This window comes from Hetaerina americana, unplaced genomic scaffold (assembly GCF_022747635.1).
Source record: "Hetaerina americana unplaced genomic scaffold, ioHetAmer1.1.p SCAF_21, whole genome shotgun sequence".
NCBI classification, from domain to species: Eukaryota; Metazoa; Arthropoda; class Insecta; order Odonata; family Calopterygidae; genus Hetaerina; species Hetaerina americana.
Window position 1 is genome coordinate 207,601 of NW_027286775.1, and position 14,667 is coordinate 222,267.

Genomic DNA, 14,667 nt, shown 5'->3' on the forward strand with positions numbered 1-14,667 from the left:
CTTCTACATTTTCCTTTCATCGGAATAATTTCCATGCGTTCTTCAATTGGTCCATCGTTCCGGCGAAGTGTGATGTCTCATTTGAAGGCCTTCAACATTCCTGCCGAAGAAAATTGCTGTGTATAAAAAATATATCCATATGTATGCTAGTCGTTTTGTGGTGACAACTGCCGTCATGAATGAAATTAATTGTAATGTTAACGCATAATGGAATACAAAATAAAACTTAACAGGCCAAATTTATCCCAAAGTTATGTTGTAGAACTTGTTTGTGTTCACATTATGACGGTGAAGTTGCTAATTAGTCAATAAAAATTGGAATTGATTTGTTGAATAAAATGAATCCTATTATTTAACGATAAACAATAACTTCAGATATATAAAATTGATACATTGGAAAACATTTTCCCAAGAAATTTTATTCAGGATTTACTTATACAGCTAAGAATATACGCAGAAGCTTAACACGAGCGTATGCTCGTATTAGCAGTTATGAGATCGAATCTGATCGATTTTACGAAACCGTTACAGCAGACGGATGCCATTAGGATTCCGGAACGCCGGAAGAGGGTGTTGTTGCTAAGAAATGGTTCTAAAAATAGCAAAGGCAAAATGAATTGAAAGAATTGCATTTTTGAAAACGGTTGAGCAGATGGGTCCTAACGGCATAGCGAGAGGATGGGCGTACGGCTACTTCGCCTCAGTGGAACCGAAGTGGTTGTACACGATAATTTGTTACCTGTACTTCATTGCTACACAACGAATCGAGTTGTGAAGCCCTTTGCATTTAGCAACGAATGAGGGTTCCTCGATCGTAAATGACGAAAGATGTTAAAGATACTTCCAATCGGATCTCACCCTCGAAAGGAATTAAACACACTGTTTCAAGCCTCATAAAATGGTCAGAGAAAATAGCCCGAATTTGAAAAAGCAGTCAACCCTGTTATCGATTTTGTTAATTTTTACGACGGGGATTCAGCTCCCTTATCAAATGTCATTAAATAATATGAGAATATTGCTATAGTAACTTCGAAAGTTAAACTAAATCCAGCAAACCATTAGCGGAGAACGGATTTTGGAAATAAATGACAAATTTCAATTCTAAAAAAGATAAAAGATATCGCTTCATGGGAAAAAACTATAACGAGCATATAAGCATAACTAAATGTCAACGAAAACCTCTTGTTTGACAGAAACACAGGGAATAACAATGTCCACATTGAGAATAATTAGCGAAAGGTAGTTAAAAGTAGGTATTCGATAGCATTTGTCTCACAAATGAAGACCAATTTTTAAGATTAGGTAGGATTTTCAAAGAGAATACTCGAATATATTGGAATACTAAAACATGAACGATATTGATATAGTTGGAAAGAGTTGAGGCGATACAATGAAAACATATGAAATCCCCATCATTTCGTCAACAGTAGGTAAAACACTTATTCCTGGCGTGTTACGACGAATACTTGAAGGAAAGTCATGCCGCGGAAGTAGTTCATCTACATGCCACTGCATGACATTGGATATTGCGCTACAAGGCATTTATAGTTGCGAATTGAAAATTCAGATTTGCTATTATGAAATGTATAATTCAGAGCTATGCCTACAATGACGTATCTGCTATGGTATTTGTCTCATCTGAACCGTCGAACAGTATTAACACACACATAAGGTAATAAAAAGGTTCCATGAACTTTTCTTCACACCGTGAACTTGGCTTCTTCCTTAATGTGGTAATGGAAGTTGATTTTTTTATTTTTAGTGGATTTTCGGGTGTTAAATATGGAAATTGGAAGGTGTAGTATGCGGGTGCCTTGGAGATGGAGGGCGGCGACGGAGCTGCATGAGATGGGCGTACGATGGCGATAGAAGAAAGCACCACGGTTGACTCCACAGGTGAAGGTGTGGGGTATAAGCACCAAATTGAATTTGCAGGAATAAATAATCCACGAAGTGTGAAGTGAAGGAGACTTTGTTATCTAGGAGGAGTTAAGTGAAACACGGAATTTTGAAACTTATCAAAAAAATTTGGAAATATATTTTAGAAACCTTGCCTGGTCGTATTTTATTTATTCAACCTCGCGTCACATAAAATGCGCCTAAAATTGCCTTGAGTTAATACCAGCAGTGGCCGATACCTTAACTGTCAAGTAACTTCGTCCATTAGCGTCGTATATAAATCCAGATTTCCTCTTTGGTCAACTTAATTGATATCTGGAAATGCATCTCGGAAATTTGCAGTCAAGACCGGCTTTAACGGTATGAGTACTAGCTTCACTTTCATATAACCCTGAATTCGTTAGGGCTTCAGTGATATTCTTGATATTTCTTAGTCTGCTGTCCTCCGTTCCTAGTTGATTTTTCGTTAAGTAAATTAATTCGACCATGTCCGTGATCATTTTCCTCTGAAAATGTTGCCAAAATACGAGACTGGTTCACCAAATCTATTCTCTCCCTTTTTTTATGTTCGGTTAAACCTTTCCTTCTTCTTGACGATCTAATTCCTTTTAACTCTCTTGTTATGGAGCTCGCCTCCAAAATATCTAGCTGCTTTAACTCGTAAATAGGAGTTATTATTTCAAACTCCTGACGAAGCAACGAGTACTTTGGCCTATTTTTCCCTGCATTGATTTTTAGATAAAAATTTGGTTCGATACGATTTTTCACGGTTCATTATTTAGTTAATCAACACTGTAGAGTTGAAATTGTAGTTGCTAAGTAATGTCGTATAGAATTGCGATATCTTTTTCGACAGTTTCATTGACCGGAGGAGGAGATGAAAAGAATCTCAAATTATGTCATGGGGTACTGCCGTATTTAAAAGTGGAACCGATATGAAAGGGGATTGATGCACAATGATGAGGGTCGTAGAAATTTGAGATGCCTTCTTTTCCATCATTGCACGGGCTCTTGTTTCCAATGGTGTAGGTTAATATGGCAACAAATTTCACGCACTGAAAAGAGGTACGACGTTCGAGCGGCTGACCGTGTAGCCGAAGCAGGCGTCGGATCTGTTAATGATAGGGGTGAATCTGACAGAGGTTTACAAATCAAATCTTATTTAATACTAATGCTTCAAAATAAATGTTCTCGCAGATATCATACTTCCAGCAAATTGACGCTAGGGCTGCACGGATTCCGAAAACTGCGGTACATTTCCTCCCCCAACCCACGCTTGTTTTCTCAATTTGATCGACCTTATTTATTCTTAATATGCGTTCGCAGAGTTTAGCTATATTAAAAACTCGCCTGACCATAGAAAATATTTTCGTCAGGTGTCTTTTTGGATTAGTTATTGAAACAAAAATTGAAAGCATTAGAAAATAATTTGAATACACCATGGAATATCTTTTGACTCTAAAAATGTCACTATTAATTTTCACCACAACATTAACATAATTCCATTTTTACACAAAAACCTCGGCTAGACGCTGACGTATCTAAGAAATGATAATAACCTGGTTGTAAGAGAATCACACTTTGATATTTTCATTTAAGATTGAGAATAATTCATTGAGGATCAATCCCATTTGATTTACAAAGTTCATTCATCTCAGAAGAGAAAGGATTTACTATGGATCGTCTGCTAGATTGCAGAATTTCATTAGACGGAGCAATTAATGTATACTGGCGTCTTCTAAGTTAATTAATACGTATTTACATAAATGGAGAGCCGAGGAGGCTTTGTCCTTGGTAATTTAACGCATTTTTTATACGATCATTGTTTTCCAAAGTCATTAGCAACAGTAATTCGGGTTGCGAATGAATCAGTTGAATGATCGATCATTAGAAATAAGATGAAGTTCATTTTTAGTGAATAAGAGTATATATCAATGTGGATCACTATGAGGCAGGCCATATTGAAATTTTTAGAGCGAACATACAGCTATAGCCAACAAGTGAATGAAAACATAAAATTAACAAATGATAGGGAAAAATGAACATGGGGTGGGGTTACCCAAAGAGTGATATGGACGCGCTTCACAGGACAGTGAAGGCACTGTCAGGAAGAAAGGGCAGTCAATCCAGACAAAACAATGTGGCGGGAAAATTATTGCACCAAGAAATCTGCAAATAATAGAGAAAAGTAGCTATAATTTAAAGAAGGCAGGCAAAAGTATTTCGGTGTCGAAAGTGGGATATTGAGGAGGATATATTACGTCCAGGCATACTTGTTTGCAGGATGGAAGGACAGTTAGCAGAAGTGAAATCAAATAAAGATTTTGGGATTGATTCATATTCCTGTGCAAGTGTAAGATAAAATAGGAAGGATGTGTTTATATGGACTACACTTTTCAGGGTAAAATATAGCAGATAGATTTTATCAGATTGGTGTAGTTTCATATTTCAAAAATAGGGAAACGCAGAAGTGGGCGAGGACTTTAAAATGCTTGAATTCCATTTTCACGGATATTTTGTCCTCCCTCAATCCTATAATTGTAATCACGCACGACCATAGTCGTGAGCTATAGACAGTGAATCATTCTGTGATATTCTTCCGCGGCAAGTATGTCTTCGGTTCGAAAACTCGCAAATGCAATCATCTGCTACCTTCATATACATTATTACACTTGCTAGAAAAGTATATATTTTAAAATTTTCATGTATTTACATGTATCTATCGCCGGGGTTGAAAAACATGTTTAAAATGGAAATGAATTGAAAAATGTATAAGCAGATCGCTAAGTAACAGACAATGAAATAAATTAAGTGCTGGAAGGCTAAAATATCTTTAGCCTTTCGGAAATTGAATGATAATGTTTACCGAGTTGATTGTTTGCCAGATTCTTCCAAGCTCAATTTTATGAGAAGTGCGCATGAACAGTCGACAAGGCATTGGAGGCTGAGTGTTGAAAAAAATGAAAGATAACCTGCTAAAGTAACGTCTTTGTTTTGGTCTAAATAATAGTTTTCCTGACTCCTCAGTTAACACAGATTTTCCCTTCTTTCTGCCGAACAGTAATTTAACATTCCTGTATAGGGCACCAATTTTACATTACCTCCGTAGCCTTCACACCGCATCTTCCACCATGCTTGTTTTGCTCACTTTGTAACCAGCTTAATTAATTCTTAAACTCTTTATGCTTCTTTCTACCTAACTCTGTATTCATGTCCTTCCATTTTCTTTTCTCATCTTTTTTTTTAAATTCTGCCAAGCAGAGCAAAATCTGATTGCCCAGCAAGTTTGCTAAATCGGAAAGTACAAAAGAGACTATTATCAGTTCAAATAACTTAAAAATCCATAGAAAAATGACAAATTTGGTAGCAGAAATTCGACGGTTGTGATAAAAAATGAAATCAGGCAAATAGTATTTATTTTTGAATGAAAGGAAGGGTGACAAATGTAGTGAGGCCCATACTTTTTATTGGAACATTAAGCAGGAAAAACTCATTCAGATATTTTATAAGTTCGTTATGTTCATTAGCTCAAGGTGCATTTCAAGAAATTATAATTTCAATAGAATAAAAATATTTTTAACAGAAGAGAATAAGAGTATCCAAATGGATGAATAATTAAAGGGTATTGTGGCAAAAAGTAAAATGTCCATTTCCTAGAAAATCGGGAGGTTAAAATTTGCAAATACCATAAAGACTAGAGAAAGAGCGGCAAAAGCCTCCAGTCCAGGGGAAGGAGCATATTTTCTGTAAGTCCTTAAGAGAGTGTATTGCTGTTTTGTTCAAAGATTTTTAGTGGGCTGAAGGAAGAAAAGAATAAGTCGTGAACTAATGATGGTGACAATAAATTTGGAAGCAGTCCATGGGGGATCAGATATAGAAAAATATTTTAAGTTCAGAAGAGCCCTACTCTTAGACATTACTCTTAGACAGATTGCGTCCAGGAAGTGTGTAGGAATCAGAAATAGCACAGATTTTAAGCCGCGAAGATCTTTATGATCGGTTAGCATAGACCAAGGATTTGTATTAAAGAATTCTTAAAATTTGATGTAATGGTTTCTTGGAGAAAATAATTTGCCACTCAATAGTGTGAGTTTTGTTTGCGTTCATTAAGTAGTAAATGTATGCTGAGAAGATTTAAAAATAATTGCCGGAACGTAGTATCTCGAAGTCAAGAATCAAGCACCTGACCTGGGGTATAAGGGTGGTGGGTGGGCTTGGTAACCCTAACTGCGACATACCCGAGGTGAATGGACCCTCTGAGGGTTCCCCCTACTGTCTAAAGGGAACCTATGCCAAATTTTTTCTTGGATTTTTCAAGGTCATTCAAAAGCTCGTGAGTATTCCATGATTCATAGTATCCCCAACATGCTTACTTACCATCATAAAATTCCAAAAATTTGGTAGGCTGTCAAAAGTTCAAGGAAGAAGGATTTCACATAAGTCGTAACCTTAGCTCGCAATTTAGACTTCGTCAGGCTAAGTAATTTGAATGAAGTCAAAATTTCGAGTGAAGGTTACAACTCACCAAGTTCTTGAATGTCCTTGGGCAAACACTTTTCTGCAGTTACTTCGAAGGTGATTACGAAGGTATTACTAAAAATAGTGCAGACTGGTTTAGAGTTTTTTCATCAAATTTATTTCATCTCTTGCATTCTTTTAAATACATTTATTTACACTGACTGAAATAAGTATGAACATAATGCATTCATAATTCATTGGATCTTGGTTAACAGCAATTTTTAATGGAAAGACGGATGAAGGTCAGCGCTGCACACGCACGTCTCCAAGCACAGCCGATTTCTGGACGGCGACCATAAGCACGACATCGCCCGAGGGGAGCAGTGGAAACCCGAGTACTGGTGGAGGGAAGGAGATGGCTGCCCTCCAAGCACGTCAGTGGGCTTCACACTTTTCTCCCAGTAGCTGCATCCAGAGGTTTCCGCAAATTTGCTCGCCCCTAGCCCACATCACTCGCGGCCCCTTGGAGCCGCTTACAGCAAGAGGGAGGAGTAGGAGGAGAGTTATTAGTTGCAGCCCAGCTATATTATCTTCTAAGCAAGCTGGTTTGATCAAAGTAATGATTTAAATTAATGGAAGAGACTAATTGTTCAATGACTGGTTGGACCATGACATTATTATTAATCAATACATATATTGTCGTTCTTTTCCATAGAATATGCCTGTACCAGTTCACAACTGAAACATTTTTGGGACAAATAAAGGCTTGTGATACCGATAATGGGAATTGTTCCCTGTATTATTTCCTCCATAACTATCAAAATTTAGAAAAGCTACCACTAAAACATTAAAAATTTAGTGCAAGCAGAACGAATGAAGAGGGGATCGAGATGGTGCGGGGGCTAACGTACTGGCTTCCCACCCTGAGGGCGCGGGTTCAAATCCCGGCGGTGTTGAATATTTTTCAGAGGTATCTCGATCCCTACTTGAGGTGCTTTGTGGAGGGCACTTTGAGTGAGTACGCCGTCCGTCGGATGGGACGTTAAGCCGCGGACCCCTTGGCGCCTTTCGTAAAGAGTAGGCTAATGCCGACGCCGGGTTTATCTCCACCCTTCATCCTTTCCTGTCCTTCCCCTATGGCGCAAATGACCTTAGCTGTCGGTCGCCTCCCCTCAAAACTACTACTACTACGAATGAAGATCGTTCCGGATTTAATGAAAAGCAAATTGGATAAAAGGAACAGCAAGGTAGCGAAATATGGATACTTGAAAGAGTAACTTACTTTTGGAACAAAAAACATATGCATGCAGTTCTGTTGCACAATGTAGCTGCCAAGGAACATATGCATTCTATTTCTGTAGATTCACGGAGTTGGCAATAAAAATGTGTGGCATACATTTTAATTAATTATATTGAAAGACTGAACTGAGTAGATGAAAAACTGCACAAAAAAATGGAAAAAGTCATCATCCTGCATAGAAATAGTAAAACTATGGTAAGTGTAAGGTAGATTGCACTCATTACGTAGTCGAACGTCATCTTAAGCATAAACTGAAAATGAAGTGATGGTTATGTATTACTAATGAGAAGATCAGCCTTAAATAAATGAAGGGGGCAATTGACATCTTTGTTTGAGTGAGCTTTAGGTGGAGTATAGCAATTAGGAGTTGAAGAAAATGTTGAAGGAGGAAGTTCCAGGAGTAATCTGAAGCCACAATTTATGAACGATGATATGGGATACAATACAGTGATTAGAGGGAAAAAAGGTGCAGCTGCGTCCATATTTGTCCACAATAGACAGAGTAAAGGAGGTATGGGAAAAGGGTCATGATAGCGTGCCAGGATGGTAATCAAGCTAGATTTATCAGACAGCATCAGAATGAAGATGAGATCAAGTAATTCATTGCCACCACTTTTAAACTACAGTAATCACCACCACAAAATGTGGATTAAAAGTTCAGCTTGTATAGTACAGAAAAAAGCTGGCAAGTTAATTAGTTCATTTTAGATTACCTCATTTGGCATATGAAAGCAACTGGCGCAGAATACATGGGACTCTTATCCGTTGCTTTTCACTTTGATTGTCCAGATCGGCATTCAATTACATTTACTTAATGCTCGGTCGGTTTATGCCAAAGAAACAAAGGAGCCGTCAAAATAATAATGACAAGGCATAATCAAGGGCATAAAATGAAAATTTCCAACTGGGCCCCCATTGTATAGATTTAATCATTCAAAAAATAATGTAAATGATATATATTTGCTTGTTTTTCCAGGGATGAGTACAATCAGCCCTCCATCATTGTCTTTAATCCATTTACGTTTCGATGCGAGCTTCAGTCGACTCTTCACGCGGACTTCTCATAAAATTTACTTTGGAAGAATCTTGAAAACATTAACATTAATTCATGTACCGCACGCTGCTACGCCAATAGCGTCTTTGCGAGGTGGAATGAATTTTTGGCCAATCAATACTTCATTTATGAGAATGAATATTCTTGTATTTGCTTAGTGGTCTGCTAATAAATTTTCGCATTCATTTCCATTTTAAACATTTTTTCAACCCTGGCCATTGAATAAAAGTATAATAAAAATAATATATAAAGTTCCATAAAATAATGACCCAAGAAAAATTAAATTATCACCTATATTATAAGAGTTTCCAATATTAAAGAGGACAACGAAGTAGTTTATAAAATTGTTGAATGAAAAGTAAAAAGCAGAGCAGGCATCTAATGGTGGGTATACTGGAGGGGTGCAATCGTGTTTTACGCAAGACGAGTCTTGGTTAAAGACATCAAATTGCCCAACACTTGAATGTCCGCCTACCCCCGGAATATAACATGCATTCAACAATTCAAATCTTTGTTTCCTTGTATCGTTTATTGTTTACAGCCACCTTTAGAGGGCACCTGTGTTCATCATTATGTATAATTGAATTTGAAATTGGATATACAAAGAACGTCTTCTAGTCGTCGTCCTCCTATAAGCCCTAAGGGCTATGCTGTCTTTTCGATTTTATCCCCCATGGTTCAAGTCGGACAACACGCTGCAGCACTGGCCTCTCTCAGCATAGTAAATTCTGATCAAAATTCTCCTGAAACCTCGCAGTCCTTTTCCTAGAGGCTTGTAAACTTGATCGAAACAAGCCTACATCATTCAATTCCTCACCATTACCCGCGATTAATTACTCTCAGGTTTAGAAACGCTTTGTAAAATTTTTCATTTTTGTACCAACTCGAAAATATTTTCCACGGCGAAAGAAAACGATATGAGGAGTTGTAGAAACAAACACGAACAAAAATTATGAACTTCCACTTGAAATATTATATTAAGATTTTAATGTTCATCTTGTTAAACCTAGCCTTATATTTCGCATGTATTTACTAATTTCGATTCATTAACTCCATGCAATTCCTTTTTCATTGGGACTGTCAAAGCTTTAAAAATTCATCTTTAGTCTACTAAATAGTCACCATGTTGAGAAGGAGATAGTTAATTATATACTGATAAGACTAAACGCGTCTTAGACATTTATTATTCTCGTTGAGGTCTAACTGCATTGATATTTGTTTAATGATTATTCTATATTAATGAAATATACGTATTTGAAATTATGAAACATGTGCTATCCAAGAGTAATGAAATTAAAGATGGCTGACCTATACAAATCAGGAGTCTCATGGCTGAAGTTTCAAGGAGTACTGCTTCATTTCTAAGCTGCCCTTACCCTAGCATAAGGGCAGAGGTAAGAGGTAGGTTGACTTTTCGAAAAGACAGTATTAAAACATTATAATATTCCCCTTTTCAGGGATATTATGAAAAATGAAATAAATTAAAACTACAATTAAGGAATGAAATTAAATGGAAGAAAGATAATCCGAACAGCATCTGCTTGTCACTGAGGCAGCTGCAAAGGCCTTAAATGTCTTGTGCGGCGACATGGACTAGGTACTGCTTCATTTCTAAGCTGCCCTTACCCTACCATAAGTCCATCAATTCCGCGTACTTTCTACCCCAACTGGCTTGACAAACAAAACATTGTGCAACCACTTTTCCGGCATTTTTTAGATTCCTCCCGAAGACTTTCAGGTTCCTCATCTTTAATAGTAAATATTCATTTTAGTCTATTTCTCTATTTACATTCTCCTTGATAAGCACATCCCTAAAAGTCTCCAATAGATACAATGTCATATGACATCCTTTTTCTCATATTTGTACTTCTTAACCAACTTGTTCCAAAACACAAGATTGGTACATTGTTCTATCTCCCGTTTTTAATAAACCTTAATTTTAATGTGTAATTTTTCCTTCCCATTTCTCACAAATCGTTTGACCCATTAACTACATTATTCTCATCCCATAACAATTTGGTTGATTTCCAAATGGAATTAATGGCTTTAATCCTCAGGCTGTCTGGTAAACTAATGCCTTATCATTTATAATTCTTATGTGACAAATTTTTTACTGAATTTCATGCAATTCTACAGCTGCTCCCATGCCGTATGTGAAAAATTTGGAAGCATGAGAAGTATGGGTGGCCTCGCGCCCATATATCTATATCTACACATTCCTTCTCCCTATCTGCTTATCCTCGTGTGTAATCAAGCATTGTTTTAAAGTCCTCACACACTTGCGTTTCCCTATTTTTGGAATATAAACCCACACCAATCTGATTACATCTACCTGCCAAATCCTACCCTTAAATGTGCTACCATTTACTCCAAATAAATACATCCTAATTTTTCTATACACTTACATGGCTGCACAGGAATATTAACCAATCCCAAAAGTTTTATTCGATTTCATTTCTGCGAACTGTCCTTCCATCCTGGAATAAGTATGCCTGGAGCTAAGCTATCCTCCTCAACATCATACTTTTAACATCCAAATATTTTCGCCTGCCTTCTTTAAATTATAGCTACTAAGTGTACTCTTTCTCTATTTTTGGTGCATTAATTTTCCTGCCACACTGTCTAGTCTGGATCGACTCTCCTATCTTCCTGGCAGTGCTTTCACTCTCCTGCTAAGGGCGTCCATTTCACTCTTTGTGTAACCCCACCTCACGTTCATTTTTCCTTCTCATTTGTTAATTTTATGTTTTCATTCACTTGTTAGCTATACCTATATGTTCGCTCTAAATATTTTCAATAAGGCTTGCCTCATAGTGATCCCATCGATCTACCAGATCGAAGTACTATTACCGGTAAGCGGGTTTCAACCGCTGGTTTCCGTGATGCATTACCAGATATCAATTTAGTTGACCAAAGAGGAAATCTGGATTTATATAAGACGCTAATGGACGAAGTTACTTGACAGTTAAGGAATCGGCCATTGTTGGTATTAACTCCAGAGCTTTTGCTTTGATTGTGTATGCATCTCGTTTTTAAGTTTATTTGAATTTAGTTTAACCGATTCGAAGAGGTACGAAGGTAAATTTAAGTATTTCTACCTCTTTCCTATTACCTTATTTTAAAAATACACCTTGGCCTTTTCATTCAAGGCGATTTTTAGCGCATTTTATGTGACGCGATGTTTAAATAGATAAAATACGACCACGCAAGGTTTCTATAATATATTTGCAAAATATTTTTGATAAAGTTTCAAAATTCCGTGTTTCATTTAACTCCTAGATAACAAAGTCGCCTTCACTTCACACTTCGTGGATTATTTATTCCTGCAAATTCAATTTGGTGCTTATACCCCACACCTTCACCTGTGGAGTCAACCGTGGTGCTTTCTTCTATCGCCATCGTACGCCCATCTCATGCAGCTCCGTCGCCGCCCTCCATCTCCAAGGCACCCGCATACTACACCTTCCAATTTCCATATTTAACACCCGAAAATCAGCTGAAAATAAAAAAAAATCAACTTCCATTGCCACATTATGGAAGAAGCCAAGTTCATGGTGGGAGGTGAAGTAAAAGGAACCCTTTTATTACCTTATTTGTGTGTTAATGCTGTTCGACGGTTCAGATGAGATAAATACCATAGCATATACGTCATAGTAGGCATAGCTCTGAATTATACATTTCATGAAAGCAAATCTGGTTTTTCAATTCGCAACTATAAATGCCTTGTAGCGAAACATCCAATGTCATGCAGTGGCATGTAGATGACCGACTTCCGCGGCATGACTTTCCTTCAAGTATTCGTCGTAACACGCCAGGAATAAGTGTTTTACCTACTGTTGACGAAATGACAGGGATTTCATATGTTTTGATTGTATCGCCTCAACTCTTTCCAACTATATCAATATCGTTCATATTTTAGTATTCCAATATATTCCAGTATTCTCTTTGAAAATCCTACCTAATCTTCAAATTTGATCTTCATTTGTGGGACAAATGCTATCGAATACCTACTTTTAACTACCTTTCGCTAATTATTCTCAATGTGGACATTGTCATTCCCTGTGTTTCTGTCAAACAAGAAGTTTCCGTTGACATTTAGCTATGCTTATATGCTCGTTAAAGTTTTTTCCCATGAAGCGATATCTTTTATCTTTTTTAGAATTGAAATTTGTCATTTATTTCCAAAATCTGTTCTCCACTAATGGATTGCTGGAATTAAATTTAAGGCTTCGAAGTTACCATAGCAATATTCTCATATTATTTAATGACCTTTGATAAGGGAGCTGAATCCCCGTCGTAAAAAATAACAAAATCGACAACAGGGTTGACTGCTTTTTCAAATTCGGGTTATTTTCTCTGACCATTTTATGAGGCTTGAGACAGTGTGTTTAATTCCTTTCGAGGGTGAGATCCGATTGGAAGTATCTTTAACAGCTGTCGTCATTTAAGATCGAGGAACCCTCATTCGTTGCTAAATGCAAAGGGCTTCACAACTCGATTCGTTGTGTAGCAATGAAATACAGGTAACAAATTCTCTTGTACAGCCACTTCGGTTCCAGTAAGGTGAATTAGCCGTACGCCCTTCCTCTCCCTATGCCGTTAAAACCCATCTGCAATACCGTTTTCAAAAATGCAATGCAAAAATGCTGTATAAGTAAATCCTGAATAAAATTTCTTGGGAAAATGTTTTTCAATGTATCAATTTTATATATCTGAAGTTATTTTTATCGTCAAATAATAGGATTCATTTTATTCAATAAATCAATTCCAATTTTTATTTGCTAATTGGCAACTTTACCGTCATAATGTGAACACAAAGTCTACAACATAACTTTGGGATAAATTTGGCCTGTTAAGTTTTATTTAATATTCCATTGTGCGTTAACGATAATCTAATTTAAATCATGACGGCAGTTGACACTAAAAAACGATGAGTATTTATATATCGGTAGATTTTTAGTTACAGCAATTTTTTCGGCAGGCCTTGAAATGCGGTTCAACGCACTTCGCCGGAATTAAGGACCAATTGAAGAACACATGGAAATCAATCCGATGAAAGTAAAAATTAGAAGTGGTGCGCTTGAGGTTACCAAATTAAATGTTTCACAGATCTTGCAGCAGTTTTATTGAAACAAATGCTTACTCTAAGGTGAGTGGAACGATAGAAAACACCAAATTTATAAAAAATGAAATTTAATATGGTTTGGAATGAATGTTTGCTTGTAGGATAATCCGAAACTAATTCAATTGGGCAGATTTTAGTTGTGATTCCTCAATGTAAATCAATGACATTTTAGTGTAAAGTGACATACGTTACGATCCAAAAGAAGTAAGAGTAAATTAGATGTTGAGAATAAACAGTTTGGGAAACCCCCTTTTGTTGAACTTAATTTATTGTAATAAGCAGCAACAATTTGACAGCGGTTCCCCAATGTTTTCCGACGGGAGTGCTGCATCAGTTCAACCCGAGGAGTCCCAGTTTACGGCACCATGAAACGAATTTCAGAGAGCAGTTTGATGGCTCCTCTACAGTACCATATATTCCGGGATACCGTCTGGTATACACTAAGTGGTGCTCCAAATGCCCATGTTTCGAACCGATTGCATATTTGAGGCAAATGTGATGAGTATGGATTTTGTCAACAGAGCTATCCGATTGTCAGCTGGTTATTTCTGAATGATCCCACCTCCGTGTCGAGTGAATCGTTTTGAATGTGCCAAAGAGGAAAATGCTGGTTAGCATAATTAATGGCCAAGGCGTTACCTGAAAGCAGTTTAAATGATTTTACGAAGGTGTACTTTATCTATGGTATTAATTCATTTAAAAGTGCCCTGATTTGTCAGTAAATTTCTTTATTTGAGGTAATTGACGTTAATTCCATTCCAGGTACCTCCAGAGAGTCGCTATCTGGAGAAGATTTGATTTTGTAGGAGCGTACGTTTTCCAAATGTTCAC